General features: G+C 37.7%; 1 protein-coding gene and 1 long non-coding RNA gene across 4 annotated transcripts in view; one reads left to right on the plus strand and one right to left on the minus strand.

Annotated features, from left to right (window-relative positions):
- LOC140607941 (uncharacterized) overlaps positions 1–3536 on the plus strand; it is a 54543-nt gene extending 51007 nt beyond the window's left edge. Inside the window, exon 7 of one of the 2 annotated variants that reach the window (XR_012009856.1) lies at positions 2931–3536. This is a non-coding gene — a long non-coding RNA (uncharacterized lncRNA). The remainder of the gene's footprint in view (positions 1–2930) is intronic. The other variant, XR_012009857.1, reaches the window with a different exon arrangement.
- Positions 1–15394, minus strand: part of GPC6 (glypican 6) — a 1088426-nt gene that overhangs the window by 585159 nt on the left and 487873 nt on the right. The gene's annotated exons all lie outside the window — the stretch shown is intronic.

The following is a 15394-nucleotide window of genomic DNA, read 5'->3' on the forward strand; positions in this document are numbered from 1 at the left end:
GTGGAGAACGGGGAACCCTCCTGCACTGTTGGTGGGAATGTGAACTGGTACAGCCACTCTGGAAACCTGTGTGGAGGTTCCTCAAAGAGTTAAAAATAGAGCTACCCTACAACCCAGCAATTGCACTACTGGGGATTTACCCCAAAGATACAGATACAGTGAGACGGCAGGACACCTGCAACTCAGTGCTTATAGCAGCAATGTCCACAATAGCCAAACTGTGAAGGAGCCTCAGTGTGCATCGAAGGATGAATGAATAAAGAAATGTGATATATATTAATATTAATAATAAATATACACACATACAATGGAATATTACTCAGCCATTAGAAACGATGAATACCCACCATTAGATTCGACGTGGATGGAACTGGAGGGTATTATGCTCAGTGAAGTAAGTCAGTCAGAGAAGGATAATCATTATATGGTTTCATTCATACGGGGAATATAAAAAATAGTAAAAGGGGTTATAGGGGAAAGGAGAGAAAATGAGTGTGAAAAATCAGAGAGGGTGACAAAACAAGAGACTCCTAACTCTGGGAAATGAACAAGGGGTAGTGGAAGGGGAGGTGGGCGGGGGGATGGGGTGACTGGGTGATGGGCACTGAGCAGGACACTTGATGGGATGAACACTGGGCGCTATAGTATATGTTGGCAAGTTGAACTCCAATAAAAAAAAATACAAAAAAAAAAAAAGAAAAAGAAAAACAGAGGAGGTAATGAGCATTAAGTACTCACTTAACACAGTGCCCAGCACAGAGTATGCTCAGTAATTATTGGCCATAAGTACAATATGTGTTGCTATCACAATTTAGGTGCATATCTAATACTTTTCTATCTCTGGGCATTTGCACCTTTTTCTTTAGGATGCTCCTCCATTGGACTGGGCAGAGGTGTCCCTTTCTCAAGTCCTTGTGCCTCAACTCAGATGGCATCTCCTCCCATGGGCCTTGACTGGTCCTGATCTTTCTGGTTAAATCTGCCATTCCTCATTCCTCTGCCACACCTAGCCACCCCACCGCACTCCACTGCACTCCACCCTATACTGTCTCACATTCCACTGCATCACCTGACTATAACTGAAATCATATTAGTTTTTAAACCTGTTGACAGTATCTCATCAGTCCAATACAAGCTCTTTAAATAATTTTTTTTTCATCTTTTTCACCATAAATTTCCAGAGTCCAGAACAGGACATGATTCACTGGAGCTTCCAAACAGATGCTTATTGATGAACCAACACTTATTATGATTATTATATCTCTGTATTAACTTATTTAACTTATGCATTAGGCTGTTACTCAGAATACAACATTATATTATTAAAGAGTTCCTGTAAAAGTTAATCCATCATGCAGATATTATAAATGACTTTTACTAAATATAGCATCAAGTGTGTCATTAGTGTCTGGGATTCTGGTAAAAGTAATATGCTAAGGAGAGCTGGGAGAAAAGTGTATACTATTAGCATAACTTATCTCCTGATCAAGTTAAAAGTATGAAGCTCTTTGTGATAACTTCCCAAAATAATCCAGTGCTCTTAACAATGGCTCTGAGAAGAAGTAAGATAGAAGAAAAGGTGTCCACCAATCCAAAAGTGTTGGATAATGGTTACCAGAAGTCTTTTTCCTTCCTTGTGAGAACTTGACCTCCAGTGAATGGTGAAGCTCTGTTCCCCTGGTCACTTGGTATATACCAACTATGTTACTTACGAATAGCACCTACAGGAAAAATGACTCTGATTGGCAAACTGGGTCTAGTCCTGGAGGAACCTAAAATTAAACTAAATAATCCAAAGTGGTCTTCATACTGTTGGGTATCCCCAAACGTGGTGACTTTTCTGTCATGCCCCTCATCATATACAATGGCAACCATGCCCATAGATCTGTTGGAAACATTGGCTGCTATGAGTATTGAGGCATCTGAGCCTAGGCAGCGCTGCTGACTGCCTGGTTTGCACTTGTATCCTTGTAGCTGAGCTGTCAACCATGGTGCAAAAGAGATCTGTTTAGCAATATGGACTGCTTGCTATAAGGCCTCTGCCTGAAGAGAAATCTTAAAGCTGCCTGCCTGGCAAGCTGGGCTTCCCACTCTATACCTTTCTAATGAATCTCAAGCTAGTATGGCCAGGGACAGTTGTTACAAACTAAATATGTGCAACTCCCTCAAATTCATATGTTGAGACCTTAACCCCCAATTTGAAAGTATTTTCAGGCGTAGACTTTGCAAGGTAGTTAAATTTAGTTGAGGTCACGAAGGTGGGGCCTCCTTCATAGGATTAGTGTCATCCTGAGAGGAGGAAAAGATAGGAAGTTACTATGCTTATCTTGTGAGAAAACAGTGAGAAGATAGCCATCTGCAGGACATGGAGGAGGATACTCACCAGGAATCAAATATATGGTATTTTGACCTTAGGCCTCCTAGTCTCCAGAACTGTAAGAAATACATTCCTGTTGTTTAAGCCCCCATAACTTTGTTATGGCAACCAGAGCTATGAGCAGTCTTTTGAGACTCAGTGCTTCATAAAGCCTAATAAGGAGACACCCTGGTGGGGAAAGCCGGACGGCTAATGGTTTGATGGTTATGGACAGCACAGATATTATTCTGCAAAAATGTTGCCTAGTCAAAGGACATAAGATGGAGCCAATGAAGAGATGAGAAAACCATGAGAGAGAGTAGCAGCTCAGCTTCTGATTAGCTAAGGAATTTGGCAGAGAGGCAATGTAGAGGTCCCTAGGAACCCTTCAATCATAGAGAAGGGAAGGAGACATGGACTATTTTAAATCTGTTTGAGAAGTTCTTGGCATATAGAAGCTAAATAAAGAAGCTAAACTGTATACGTAAGCTAAGTAAATATACTAACTAGAGTGGCACTTTACTACTTTATCTTAAAACTATCTCCATTTCTTATTCTCTGCTTCTTTTTTTAGCTACATTCTCCATACAAGAGCTTTCTTGGTAAGGATAAGCAGTACCCTAACTATGATGACCTACATATATTGGAAGAAATTGAAGAAAAAAAAAATCTCACAATGTAAGCGATAGAGAATATAATCCTTGAATAGAAGGAATTTGTACATTTGACATGACTCCAAGTTTTCCTGGTGCTCTATTCATTCCTAAAGGCAGCATGTCAGTAGAAAAAAGGATGAGGGAGGAAGTTAAGAAATCCAGACTCGGGGTCAGCAGACAACTCATCAGAATGACACTGAGAAGGGGCACTGGCCTCTCAGCCCTTCCTGGAGACAGATCCTCATCTAAGGAATGAAGAGAATGACGGGACCGGCAAAGCCCATGCGGGACTGACATTCTGGAATTATATTACCCCCTATTCACATCCCATTATCTATTATGACAACATTTTGTTTATTTTGTCTTTTTGTTTTTTCCACACACAAAGAATTACAGAAGTGTTGACCCAGACTTCTTTCTTCTTATGTCTCTTCCTTCTGCATGCACTGCCTTTTACGATCCCCCAAACACACCTCCACTTATATCACTGAGCTCTCAAATGGTGCTTCCCTGCCCACCACCAGACATCCAAGGCTAGACTTCCCCATTGAAGCCCTTCATTTCTATCCATACAAATTCCATACTATGCCTACACTCCATATTATATGAAAGATAGGAGTGAACAGGCTGGAGGCATAAAGCTTTAGCTGGTACAAATCTGAATGAGCATGTTTAAGTCTATTGTGCAACTTAATAATCAATGACTCTTTGGGAAGAAGGTGATGAAATGTGTATTTCACAGACAGCCCTACACCTAAGTAATGCTGGTATTTTTGTAAATAGAGCAAAAAATATCCAGAAGTAATGAGTCATCCTACAGTTATCCAGGGTGAGTTGACATCATTATTTTTCTTTATCATTTGTGACATTTTATTAATAGTTTAGGTGCTTCATTCTCTAAGACCCCTGAACAAATACCAGAGAAAATGAGATGCTATGAGGACTATATGCAAAGTGCATACTGTCAGATATGTATGAATTCTCTTTTAAAAATACGATTCATGAGTCACTTCACCCAGCAGAACTATGGTTTTTGGCAACTTGGCTCGACTCTCCAGAGTCCTAATCTTTGCCAGACTAAACCAGGTATAACAAACTCCAAGCTTTTATGGTGAACACTCATCCAAGTTTGATTCCTCCACGCTTAAAATTCATTAGGTAGGGTGCTTTCATCATTTTCCGTAACTATTGGTTGCATATTGTGATAGTTTCTCATCAGTCATCCATGATCCTTTCCTACCAACTATAAATCTCATGTGGTTGACTTTCAAAAGTGATTTATTTATTTCAGTCTAAAAGGGTAAACAAACCAAGAATGAACTGCAGGTCTCAGTGTGAACCAAGACATAATCCGTAATTCTGGGACTCCTCAAAGACTACTAAGCTTCTTTCCACCCTTCGTGAAATGAAATTGCAGAGTGTCCTCCCCATCACAGAGGAGACGTAAGACATGACAAAGAAAGATGAAGCCAGAAAAGCAGCACTCCCCTGCATCTTCAATTAGCCGTGGAGGGAAAATGAGACAAACAGTCATGTATAATTTAGAGGCTTGCTCTCTGGTTCTTCCTGCCATGGGAAGCCTTTCACGGAGGGAGGAAGTGTGATCTAGTGCAGTGCTCGGAGCTGGGAGTCAGTCGTCTTGGGCTGTGTTTCCAGTTAGTTCACGGACTTACTTTCTGACCTGTATGCTACTAAATTTCTCTCAGAGTGGCTGAAACAACTTGCTTGTACAGATGACATGTTTGGTTATTCTGGGCATGAGGGCAGCCGTTATCCCTTCAGCATGCACATTAGGTTTAGCCTAAAACAGACAGGATGAGAAAAGACCATGGTGTTTGAGACCAACACACGTTGCTGAGATGGACAATAAGAGGGCAAGGAGCATGGGGAGAGGTTATAATGTGCATCTTCTACCTAGAGGATCGTCTTTTGTTTTGTGTTTCAACTGGTCAGCAAATTATAAACCGTCCTAATGATGAACACTGTTTCAATAAATGCCAAATCAGTCATTCTAAAACCTTCTTTCACCAAGAAAGAATGTGGACAGAAAAGACCTATTTTCTAGAAGAAGTGGGTCTTGGTTTATTATTAACCTTAAGCTTAAGTGCTGAGATCTAGGCAGAGAAGTTGGAAAGTTAACTTCTGCAAGCACATTTCCAACAGCAATCACTGTGTCTTGAACTGATATGCACTGAAAAAAAAAATCATCCTCATCCACAGAAGAATCCAGAAAGAAGTGAGAAGACTCCTCCTGCCACAGTGAGTGTGGAGAAGCTTCTAAACCTGAGGAAGGTACAGAGTAGGCAGGTCTCTCCAGGAGCAGCCATTGAGTGGAGAGGAACCAAATACGGTTGGCACACTAGCCAGAGGGCCTGCCTCTGAAGGAGACTATATAAAATGGCTCAGCTCCTCAGCCTGAACAAACAGGTGGCATGTATCAGACCAGTTGTCAGTTTAGAAGACCAGTGAGAATCCTCCTTCACTGGAGATTAGTATTTCAAGAAGGCACAAAGGAAATACCTTTGGGCATTCAGAGAGAGAATTAATAGCTAATATTTATTGAGTACTTAGAATTAGGCACTATATTAAGTGCCTGACATTTTATCTCGTAGTTCTTAAATCAATGTTATGAGATTGCTGCATATATATTAATATAATATTATATACATATATTATATTAATATTGCTGTATATATATTAATATATATATTATATATAATATAATATATATATTACATATATAATTATTCCATGGGTTAATATATACATTAACCCATGGAATAATTGAGACACAACTGAAAAACAAAAATAAGTAACACGTCTATTTTATATCCATAGAAGGTAGAGGTTTATGAGGGTTTTTATGAATAACTGAAATTGAAAGACAGAAGGTAGATTTAGTGGATTTGGTTTTGGCTCTGGTCTTTGAGCCTAATAGGGCGAACAACTGTCTCAATTTGCTCAGGAGTGTCCTCGTATCTCTCACTCCTGGTAGATCATCCCTCCCTCTAAATTAGCTAAGTAGTTCTTAGCTACTTGCTCAATAAACACAGAAATCTAAGCCCAGAGGGCTAGGGTAGAGATGCAGCATCTTTTGCTTGAACAGGTTTCCCAGCTGATGCTGAGGCACACCAGAGTTGGAGACAATTGACTTTAGCTTAGAGGGTACTGATAGACTATAAATCAGCCTTCCCAGGCCTACACTTATCTAGAGTTTGCGTGCACCTGCTAACTTCTCTGCCTTCACCTGAATTCCTATCTGGTGAAGGTGCTAAGCTACGCCCCAAATAACTATAGCACAGGAGCCAAAAAAATAAAAGCGAATGAACAGGTATAAGAGAAAAATGGTAATTAAAAAATATGGAAGGGGTAGGGGGTAGGAATATGGCAAGATACGAGAGGAAGGTGAGCGAGAAAGCAGTGCCCTGAGGCTGGGGAGCAGGGAGTGGCAGAGAAGAGGATACGCCCCCTGACCCTGCACTCCTCTCCTTCCAGAAACCTCTGCTCCCTCCATGACTCCTTGTTAGCCGCACATGGCCGGCTCTCCCAGCTTGTATTTCTCTCAAACCTGGATCACTTTACCAGCTATTTCACGAGACTAAATAAATGGTGTCAACTTCAGAAAGCATAGCACATTCTGTTTAGAGAAGTGGACATTCCTTCATACCATTAAGCTGTGATAACCTTTGGCAAGAAACATATATTCCTTTGCTCTGTCTTCTCTGAGAAGAAATTTTCCTTCTGTTCTCATGTGGTCAGTGAAGAAACAAAGACTACCATATTTAGTGGAAGACAAAAGGGCAGGCTTTTAGGAAAATATTGACTTAGAAAACCTTATCCCTGAGAAAAAGATTGTAACAGAATGAGCCAATGAAAAATCCCCACTGAGATTTACAGGATTTAGAACCTTTCTTTTTTAGCTGATGTTCACATGTCACTTTTAGTTGACCCAGAGCATTAAATCATGCTAATTTTAGCTAGCTACTGTATTTTTGGAAATTAGGGTTTAAATCCCACTTTTATAGTGAGAAAAAGTTATTCCATGAAGCTGCCTGGTCAGAATCTAGTAAAAGAACAATCCTTTCTTGAAAGAAACTGGAAAAAAAAAAAAAAAAAAAAACATTGCAGAGAACAGCCCAAAGAGGACTGAAGACTGAGTACTTTACCATGAATATGTATTTTTTCAAAATTATGTTAAAATAAGCTTTTATCCAAAAAACTACATTCTTATTAGTAGCCTACATAGCCCAGCATTTCTCCCTAATAGGGATTTATTTCTCTATGAAGAATGTCCTAGTGGCCATAACTATACATATCCACTCCTTTCATATTTGTCTTTTAGCACTTCCCTTACTCTGTTTTCCCTTCTTGTCATTTTTATACACACCTTCTTCCCTAGATGAAACTGCACTGAGGATATAGGAGGTGACTAATTAAGTAATTTATTTATTTATTTATTCAACCAATATTACTGAGTTTACCTGGTTTATGTCAGGCTCAGTTCTGGGGCCTGCAATACAATAGTGAAACAAAGTCACTGAATTAAATTTACAGGCTGGGGGCAGGGGGAGAGGAGTAGGAAGCAAACCAGAAATCTTGATGTCAACTATACATGCCAAGGAATAGATAACTTTAATGACTCTAGGGACCTAATTTTGAATGGTCAAGGAAGGATCCTCAGGGCAAATAACACCAAGTGAGTCATTTGCTCTGCAGGTTAGTAATAATTAACCAAGCTCTAAAGGGGTAGTAAGACCTGTGCCAGCCGCAGACAGGGCAGGGCATACGTCAGGGCAAGGGTTGCAGTCAAGGCATGGGTAGGTCCTGAGCTCATGATCTCCAGCGAGCACTGGGTTCTATGCCTTGCATGTAGCATGCACTCAACAACCTAGGTTGAATTAAACAAAAGTCCACCTAGATCAAAGTGTATGTGAAGAGATGTAAAGTCAAAATTATCCTTCGGATATTTTTAAGGGCTCTAATCATTCTTGGTTTTGTTTCTCTTTCTTTTCTAGTCTTTGTTACTTAAGAGCTTAAGGAGCCAAATCAATGAGGAAAAAATCTTACTCAATTTTTGCTTGAAGATGAGTTACATTTGTTTAACAACAGAAATCCAAAGGACATCAGATGTTTCCTCATCTGTGTTCTATACATGCATGAGTTGAAAGTTGGAATAAACATTTTTTAAGCTCAGCAAATTTTCCCCTCCGAGTTGGCCAGATGTTCTGGCTAAACACTAAGCTGGTGGTTAGTAATCAGGCCCTTCTTTGATGGTAATCAGTTTTTACTGATCAGGGGAAGAGTGTTTCCAATAATTCTCCCTTCATTTGTGAAATAGAGTATACACTTAATTTGCACCAGCTATACATTGGAGCAGCATTTGCCATTTGCTTATAAAAATAGTCTCAACAGCCATTCCACAAACAAGTAAAATGGGGTTATTTTAGCTACAGAGTCCAACTAATTTTGATTGAAGAAGATGTTTTTCTGACTGATAAGGATTCTAAAAATATTTTTACTCTGAGGCAATTTATAAGTACAAACTAAAAAAAAAAGTGACTCAAAACATTTTAAAAAATATACTACTAAGTTAAATTTTCCCTGTTTTAAGATTCCTTAGTATAGAACTGCAGCTCATTTTGCTTTTACTTCTTTCAACAAAATATGATTTTCTGGTGGAGTACTTGTTGCATTTTCATGGTGCATTAAATAGAAACCCTAAGTCCAAAATACAGCTGCTGCTGCTGCTGCTCTGATAAGCAGCTAAAATTATCTCAAAAAGGAATACCTTCATTATTGCACATCTCTTTTCAGGCAGTGGCTTCTCAGTCATATAATGCTTAGCATACTGATTATTTTTAAAAAGTTACAATCATGTCCCTGTGGATTAATGTTCAAGAAACCATATCAACACTAGTTCTAGGGAACTCAGTCCAAGCACTGCCAAACAAGCCCGATGTCACTGTGACTGAGTTAAAAATAGTGCATTCTGCAGCACTGCATTTTATTTTTGAATCCATCAGGGGTGTCCACTGAGCTAAAATGAGTGATCCAAAGTAAGCTGATCCTTTTTTGCCACTAGTAACAATTATATTAAAAAATATATATTTATTTGGTCTTAAGTCAAGCTGAAGGAGATATTAAATATATGTGTTTTACTTCATGAGAATGAAGCCAGTCAACTGAAACATTATTTTACAAGATTGCGTTAGCAAACTGTCCAAAAGCAGTATTTCGTTTGTAAAAATTCTGACAAATACCTCAATATTTTTAATGGTGATTTGATGATGAAAATGGTTATAGAAAAAAAAAAAAAGAAAATGGTTATAGTATCTCCTTGCATCACCTTTTCTTTTCCTTCCCAAAAATTCAAGTTTTTTAAAAAATATTTTTCCTTGGCATAATGTAATACACTATAAAATCATCTTTTAATTTAATAAAATTGATTAATTTCACTTTTTTCAGAAAGGAAATGTTTCAGACCCACTCGCCAAGTACATGTGCAAAATCCATTATCAGTAGCACTATGCCCTAGTTATAAATACTCAGCAGACTTCCACAAATTTCCTTCAATTTTTTTTTCACTCACTGAAAAAGAAAAAAGCCGAAATACATCAATTCCAATGATCCACTCCTTTCACTGAATAATTATCTGCAAGCACTTGTTACAAACTTAAGGGCTGATGGGAACACAAATCCTGTAATGGACCCTAAATAACTTAGAGCATAGCCTTTTCACTTTGCACACCGACCTTGGACCCTGCCAAAACCTCACAACACTCAAGGTCTGATTTGAGTTAGATATCGAAAGTCCTCATCAGGCATCCTGTTGCAGTCACTTATGGCTCATTTGTCATTGGGCTGTGCTGTGCTCACATAGGTAATAGGGTTTCATTTGGGCTTAGAAGCTGAGTTTAACAAAGGTTGACTTTTCTTTCATCATATCAAAAAGTTAACTTCCAGGAAAAGTGATAGAACTTGGGAACAGTACTGTGTTATTCTTTGAGGTACAGGCCCATTCCATAAATTAAAAGTCTCTCAACAGGGATAACAGCAATGATTTTCCATTTAAGAGGTCAGCACTAAAATCAGATAAGACACTTTTGGGACTCATTAATTGTTCTGTGTCTTTGTATCTCTGGGGTACCTTACATTCACCATTGTGAATTTTTGTTAAATGGGACCATAATCACCCCCAAAAGAGTAACCTGCATTAAGAGTCATGCATGTAATCTGAAGCATATATTAATTTAATGGTTAAGCTTAGTCTTCTCAATAGGATTCTGTCTTCTCGGACATATATATGTATGAAAATGTAGATTATACTCATTTTTTTTTAAGTTTGGATTCTAAATAACACTTATGAAGGTAAGGGGAATAAAACTGACATCCTTATATAACCTACTTGGAAAATTCTTAAATATGTGTGACCATTTTTTAAAGCAACTTAATCAAGTGATACATGGTTACCTGTATTTGTAGGCATGGAGATTTCTGATACTTAAAAATAAGTAAGTTGTCCTTCCCCAGAACACATGGACTTTATGATTAAAAAAAAAAAAACAATGTTGTTTGTTTATTTTTATATAGCTTCATAAAACAGATAATGGCCAATGGCCTATAAAAATATGCATCTATTCCAACTACACAGACATCTAGATAGATCTTATGAGACTTACAGAAACATACACTGATCACTAATTTTTTATCTCTTACTAGCTTTTTACTAAAGGACTTGATTCTAATCTTCCAGGAATATCTTTTTACTCTTTCAACATTGGCCTTGAACATTTACTACTCCTTCTGCCATTAACCTTACACAATTTCTGTTAATATACACTTTTTATTAATTTGGTCACAGCTGGACTCTATGGTGTGTGTGTGCGTGTGTGTCTTTGTTCTCACAATTTCAATGTGTAATAATATGCTCAAAAAATGCTACAACCCACACGTCAGTCTCAAATTTTGTTGGTTCATCAGTGGTGCTAATTTATTCCTGGTAGATATGAATCAGATACTATACTGTATTTAGAGCTAGTAAATTCCATTTTAAAAACTAAGTCACATAAATTATTCATAAAGGCATGTTAAAAACTAGGCAACATCAAATACAACAAAATATAATAAACATATAACATCTTAAAACTGCAGTTTATTGTTTCATATACAACAGTAGTGTTTTGTAAAGCGGAATAGTTTTGATTTGTTGAGGAGAGGGAGAATATTTGTAGTCAAAGCACCGACTATGTATTAGGGCTTGGCAGTTTGGTCCTAAACCAAATGAGAAGCCGTTATGGTTGAAAAAAACAAAACAGGCTCACTTGGCTTTAGGTGAATAGGTGATTGGCCAGGAAGAAATCTACAAAAAAAAGAAAGAAAGAAAGAAAGAAAGAAAGAAAGAAAGAAAGAAAGAAAGAAAGAAAGAAAGAAGAAAGAAAGAAAGAAAGAAAGAAAGAAAGAAAGAAAGAAAGAAAAAAGAAAAGAAAGAAAGAAAGAAAGAAAGAAAGGAAAGAAAGAAAGAAAGAAAGAAAGAAAGGAAAGAAAGAAAGAAAGAAAGAAAGAAAGAAAGAAAGAAAGAAAGAAAGAAAGAAAGAAATCTACTGAGATAATTGCAAAGGGATTAGTAGATACCACCAATGATTCAAATACAGCAACCCCGATATACAATGGTATGGCCATTGATTCCTATTATTTCATTTTAGGAAAACCCTTAGAATGTATGAAGTAGAAGTTCATGGAGTGAGATAAAGGAGAAAGTCTTGCAGGATTCAGAAATGGCCTAGATAAGAAAAGATAAAGGAGATGAAGACTTGAACAATCACTCTAAAATCTCAAATCTCCTTCCGGAGAAAGCAGGTGGTCAGCAAGAATGCTAGGCAGTAACATGGTACTGAGAAAATGTAGATAATTGAGAAAATTCACAAATTCTGTTTAATTTTAATTTAATTTTAGAAATCACAAGCTGTCCCATCTGAGCTATCCTATGGGAAATTATGGGGCTTTGGAGGCAACAGACATCCAGGATATCTTTTCACACTAGACTTGAAACCTGTATCACATAGAAAACTTTGCTTATTGAGAACTCCTTGCGTGACATCTGACTGTGGTGGGAAACTCCTCTACAAAAGATCAGATGCAAGATAACAACCGGAGGCTATCCAGGGTCCTACTGTATGGGAGGATGGTGGCCTACAATCATTCCTGGTCCTCATTTGGAGAACTCCAGCTATGAAGAAAAAACACCTCTTGACTTTGCTCTTCTCTTTTCGGCTATGTGGTGTAATGTGTGATTGCTAAAATTATGGTACTTTTGGAAGAATCAAGGAGTCCAACTATCATGACCACAAAGCCTTTGGCCTTATCAAGAAGTGAACTTGCATCACTGGGAAGCAACCTATTTCTAATGACCTTCAAAGTGTCTGGATCATGTTGGCATTTAGGACCAGTGGTAAATTACAGAAGTAATCAATATCATAGTAAAACTGTCTAGTCCTAGTATATCAGAGTGACTCTAAATTAATAGTTGCTCTTTATTGATTATCCTATCATGAAAATGGAGAATTTGGGAAATAACTGACTGCCTTAGTTCCAGTCAAGTTATTGAGAAATGAAAAGTATGAAGCACTCCAGCTAACTGAGCCTCAAATATAAATCTGTTCCAAGGTGCAGTCTATTACTCACAGCTTGTCAGGCTTACCTCAGCTGAAGGATTTATGCAATGTCTGCTTGGCACAGGGGCAATCTACCATAATTACCTACGCTCAGAATTGCTCTCAAATAGCACAAATGGTGGGTGACAGTTATGAATCACAATTAGTGTGGTCGCCAATCATGTAACGAGTAAATTGATCTGTATTTTATCTGTGCACCAGCACATCAGGACCTGACTTAGAACAATAATATGGATTTATCCATAAATGTTGGTTAGGTCACTTTTACATTTGCATAATATTTTTTAAAAATCTCGTTTTCTTTCCTTAAAGGTGACAGCTCAGTCAAGCATAACCTTTTATTTTAAAATTCCCTGCCAGTCCATAAATTTCATTCTACTCTTGGTAGCTTTCTTCTCCTTTGCCTGCATGTAATTCCAGGCCCTTCTGCATTCAAGCTTACAGCTCCATTCTGGGCAGATGCCTCATGTCCCTAGAGCCTTGCTGTTACATTGACCACAGGTCAAGAAGCATTTATCGACTCACATCATCAGTCGTAACTCTGACCGAAGGATTCCTGGGAGAATAGTCGTTTTGCTTTCAAAAGCAGACACCAGGAAATATGAGATCAACAAAATTCCTGGGCTTTGAAAGCTGCAGGATTTCAGAAGTGCATCAGACTGTTTCTAATTTCTAAAGACAAAGGGAAACATCTCAAATTTGTCACTGTTTGGTCACTATAGGGATACACTTTTGTCTTTAAAAAGTATAGCAAGGGCGACGGTAGGGAAAAGAAGACTGAACTGTCTTAAGCATGACCTACAGGCCAGAATAATAACCTTCCAGCAAATTGAAGATGTGCCTCTGAGTGCTAGTTTATAATCTTTCTATATTAAAGAATTAACTTCTAAGCTCTTTGCTCACATGCTACATAGCAGAGTGCACGTCCCCCCCAAATCAATATTTGTTATATTTTACACTAAAAGAAAATTAAACTGCTTTTTGAAATCGGAGTCTATAAACCAGTATCTAATATAAAATTACTTACTGACAATTTTACTACTACAAGCTTTTGCAACTGCCTCCAAACTCATAATTTTCAACAAAAATAGTGGGAAGAAATAAAGGAGGCAGGAAGAAAGAAAAAGGGGTTAATGAATTTGAAATATAAATTCCAAAAGTTTAAAACAACTTTTTTTTTAACTTTCAAGAAGTAGTAACTCTCATATATCGAAGACTGATCCCATACAGTAAACATAATCGCTGTTGACATGAAAGAAATCTTACTTTGTCTTTGAAATGATCATATCCTATGTGAAGAAGCACGTACGAACAATACCAACAATTTACATATTTTAGTGCTTTTCATTTCAGTGATTTTTCATGGTGCTTTGCAAACTTTAAAGGATGCCAAGGAATTTAAACTCAAAAGCATATGTAACTAGAGGAACAAAAAAGCGGGTCTTAAATCCAGTGAGGAAACGCACATGCGATCATTAGCTGGAATTCTGAGGTGAATGCAGGAGAAGGCATAGAAAAGGTTGGCATATTAATTTACTTCAGCATCCATAAATACAGTATATTTTACTGAAGGATGAGTCTTTGGGGTAGTGGCCTGGGCCCTTCTTGAAAATATGATTGAGATGGCCTTTTTCCCCCCCTCCAGATTTTTTGAGGTATAATGGAGAAATAAAATTGTAGGATATTTAAAGTGTACAATGTGATGATTTGATATACTTTGTAAAAGGACTTCCCGCCATTAAGTTAATTAACCCATCTACAACCTCATATTTAACATTTTTTTTTTTTTGGTGAAAACACTTATGTTCTACTTTCTTAGCAAATTTCAATTCTACAATACAGTAGTATTAAGTGTAGTCATCATGTTATAAATTATATGTACATTGGAAAAAAATTTCATAGTATATCCCACCTGCCTGTCAATATAATAATTTATTCTGATGCAAAATTTAAGCATTCTTTCCACGTTAACTGAGAGTAACAGTTATTAATGAGGTTTTCAGTAAACATTAAATAATATGTCTTTTATCAGTGACGTTGGAACCATTATGAAATGCTCTTCACTAGTTGCTTTGCTTCAGAACACAGGTACTATGTGCCACATGTAACCCAAGTACAGTAGAGATACGTAGGGGGACAATAGTGAATAAAGCTTGCTCAGTCTAGAATGGGTGGTAAGCTTAAAAGCAGACCTATGAAGTAGCTTGTAAAGTGTTATTTTGGGCACTTGGATGACATTACTACAAAGAAAAGCATGATCATTTCTCTGGGAAATAAGGAAAACCTGTAACTTATCTCCCAGAGGAGGAGACACTTGATTTGGATCCTGTAGATCAGTGGGAGGAGACCATGTGAATTCAAGCTGGCAATTATTCTGGACTGGAGAAACAAAAGAAAAAGAAGAAACAAAACAAAAGAAAAAAAGTGTGACAATAGAAGAAAAACACTACATCTTTCAAAAAGACTAGATTTTAGGGCTCAGAAATAGAGGAAGGAAGAGGTAGAAGAGGGCCTGGGATTGGAAATGAACACAGGAATCAGATCACAGAGAGACCTGCATTAAAAATTAAACAAACACACGAGAACACAGGAAATGAGTAAATGAGGACACAGTTAGGAAATGCCGGTAGGTGAAAAAGAAGTGATGTCAACATAAGCACTGCAGCAACAGCTGATTCAGTGTTCACCTTCCACAGCTCACCTTCCACAGA

This window comes from Canis lupus, chromosome 17 (assembly GCF_048164855.1).
Source record: "Canis lupus baileyi chromosome 17, mCanLup2.hap1, whole genome shotgun sequence".
Lineage (NCBI taxonomy): Eukaryota > Metazoa > Chordata > Mammalia > Carnivora > Canidae > Canis > Canis lupus.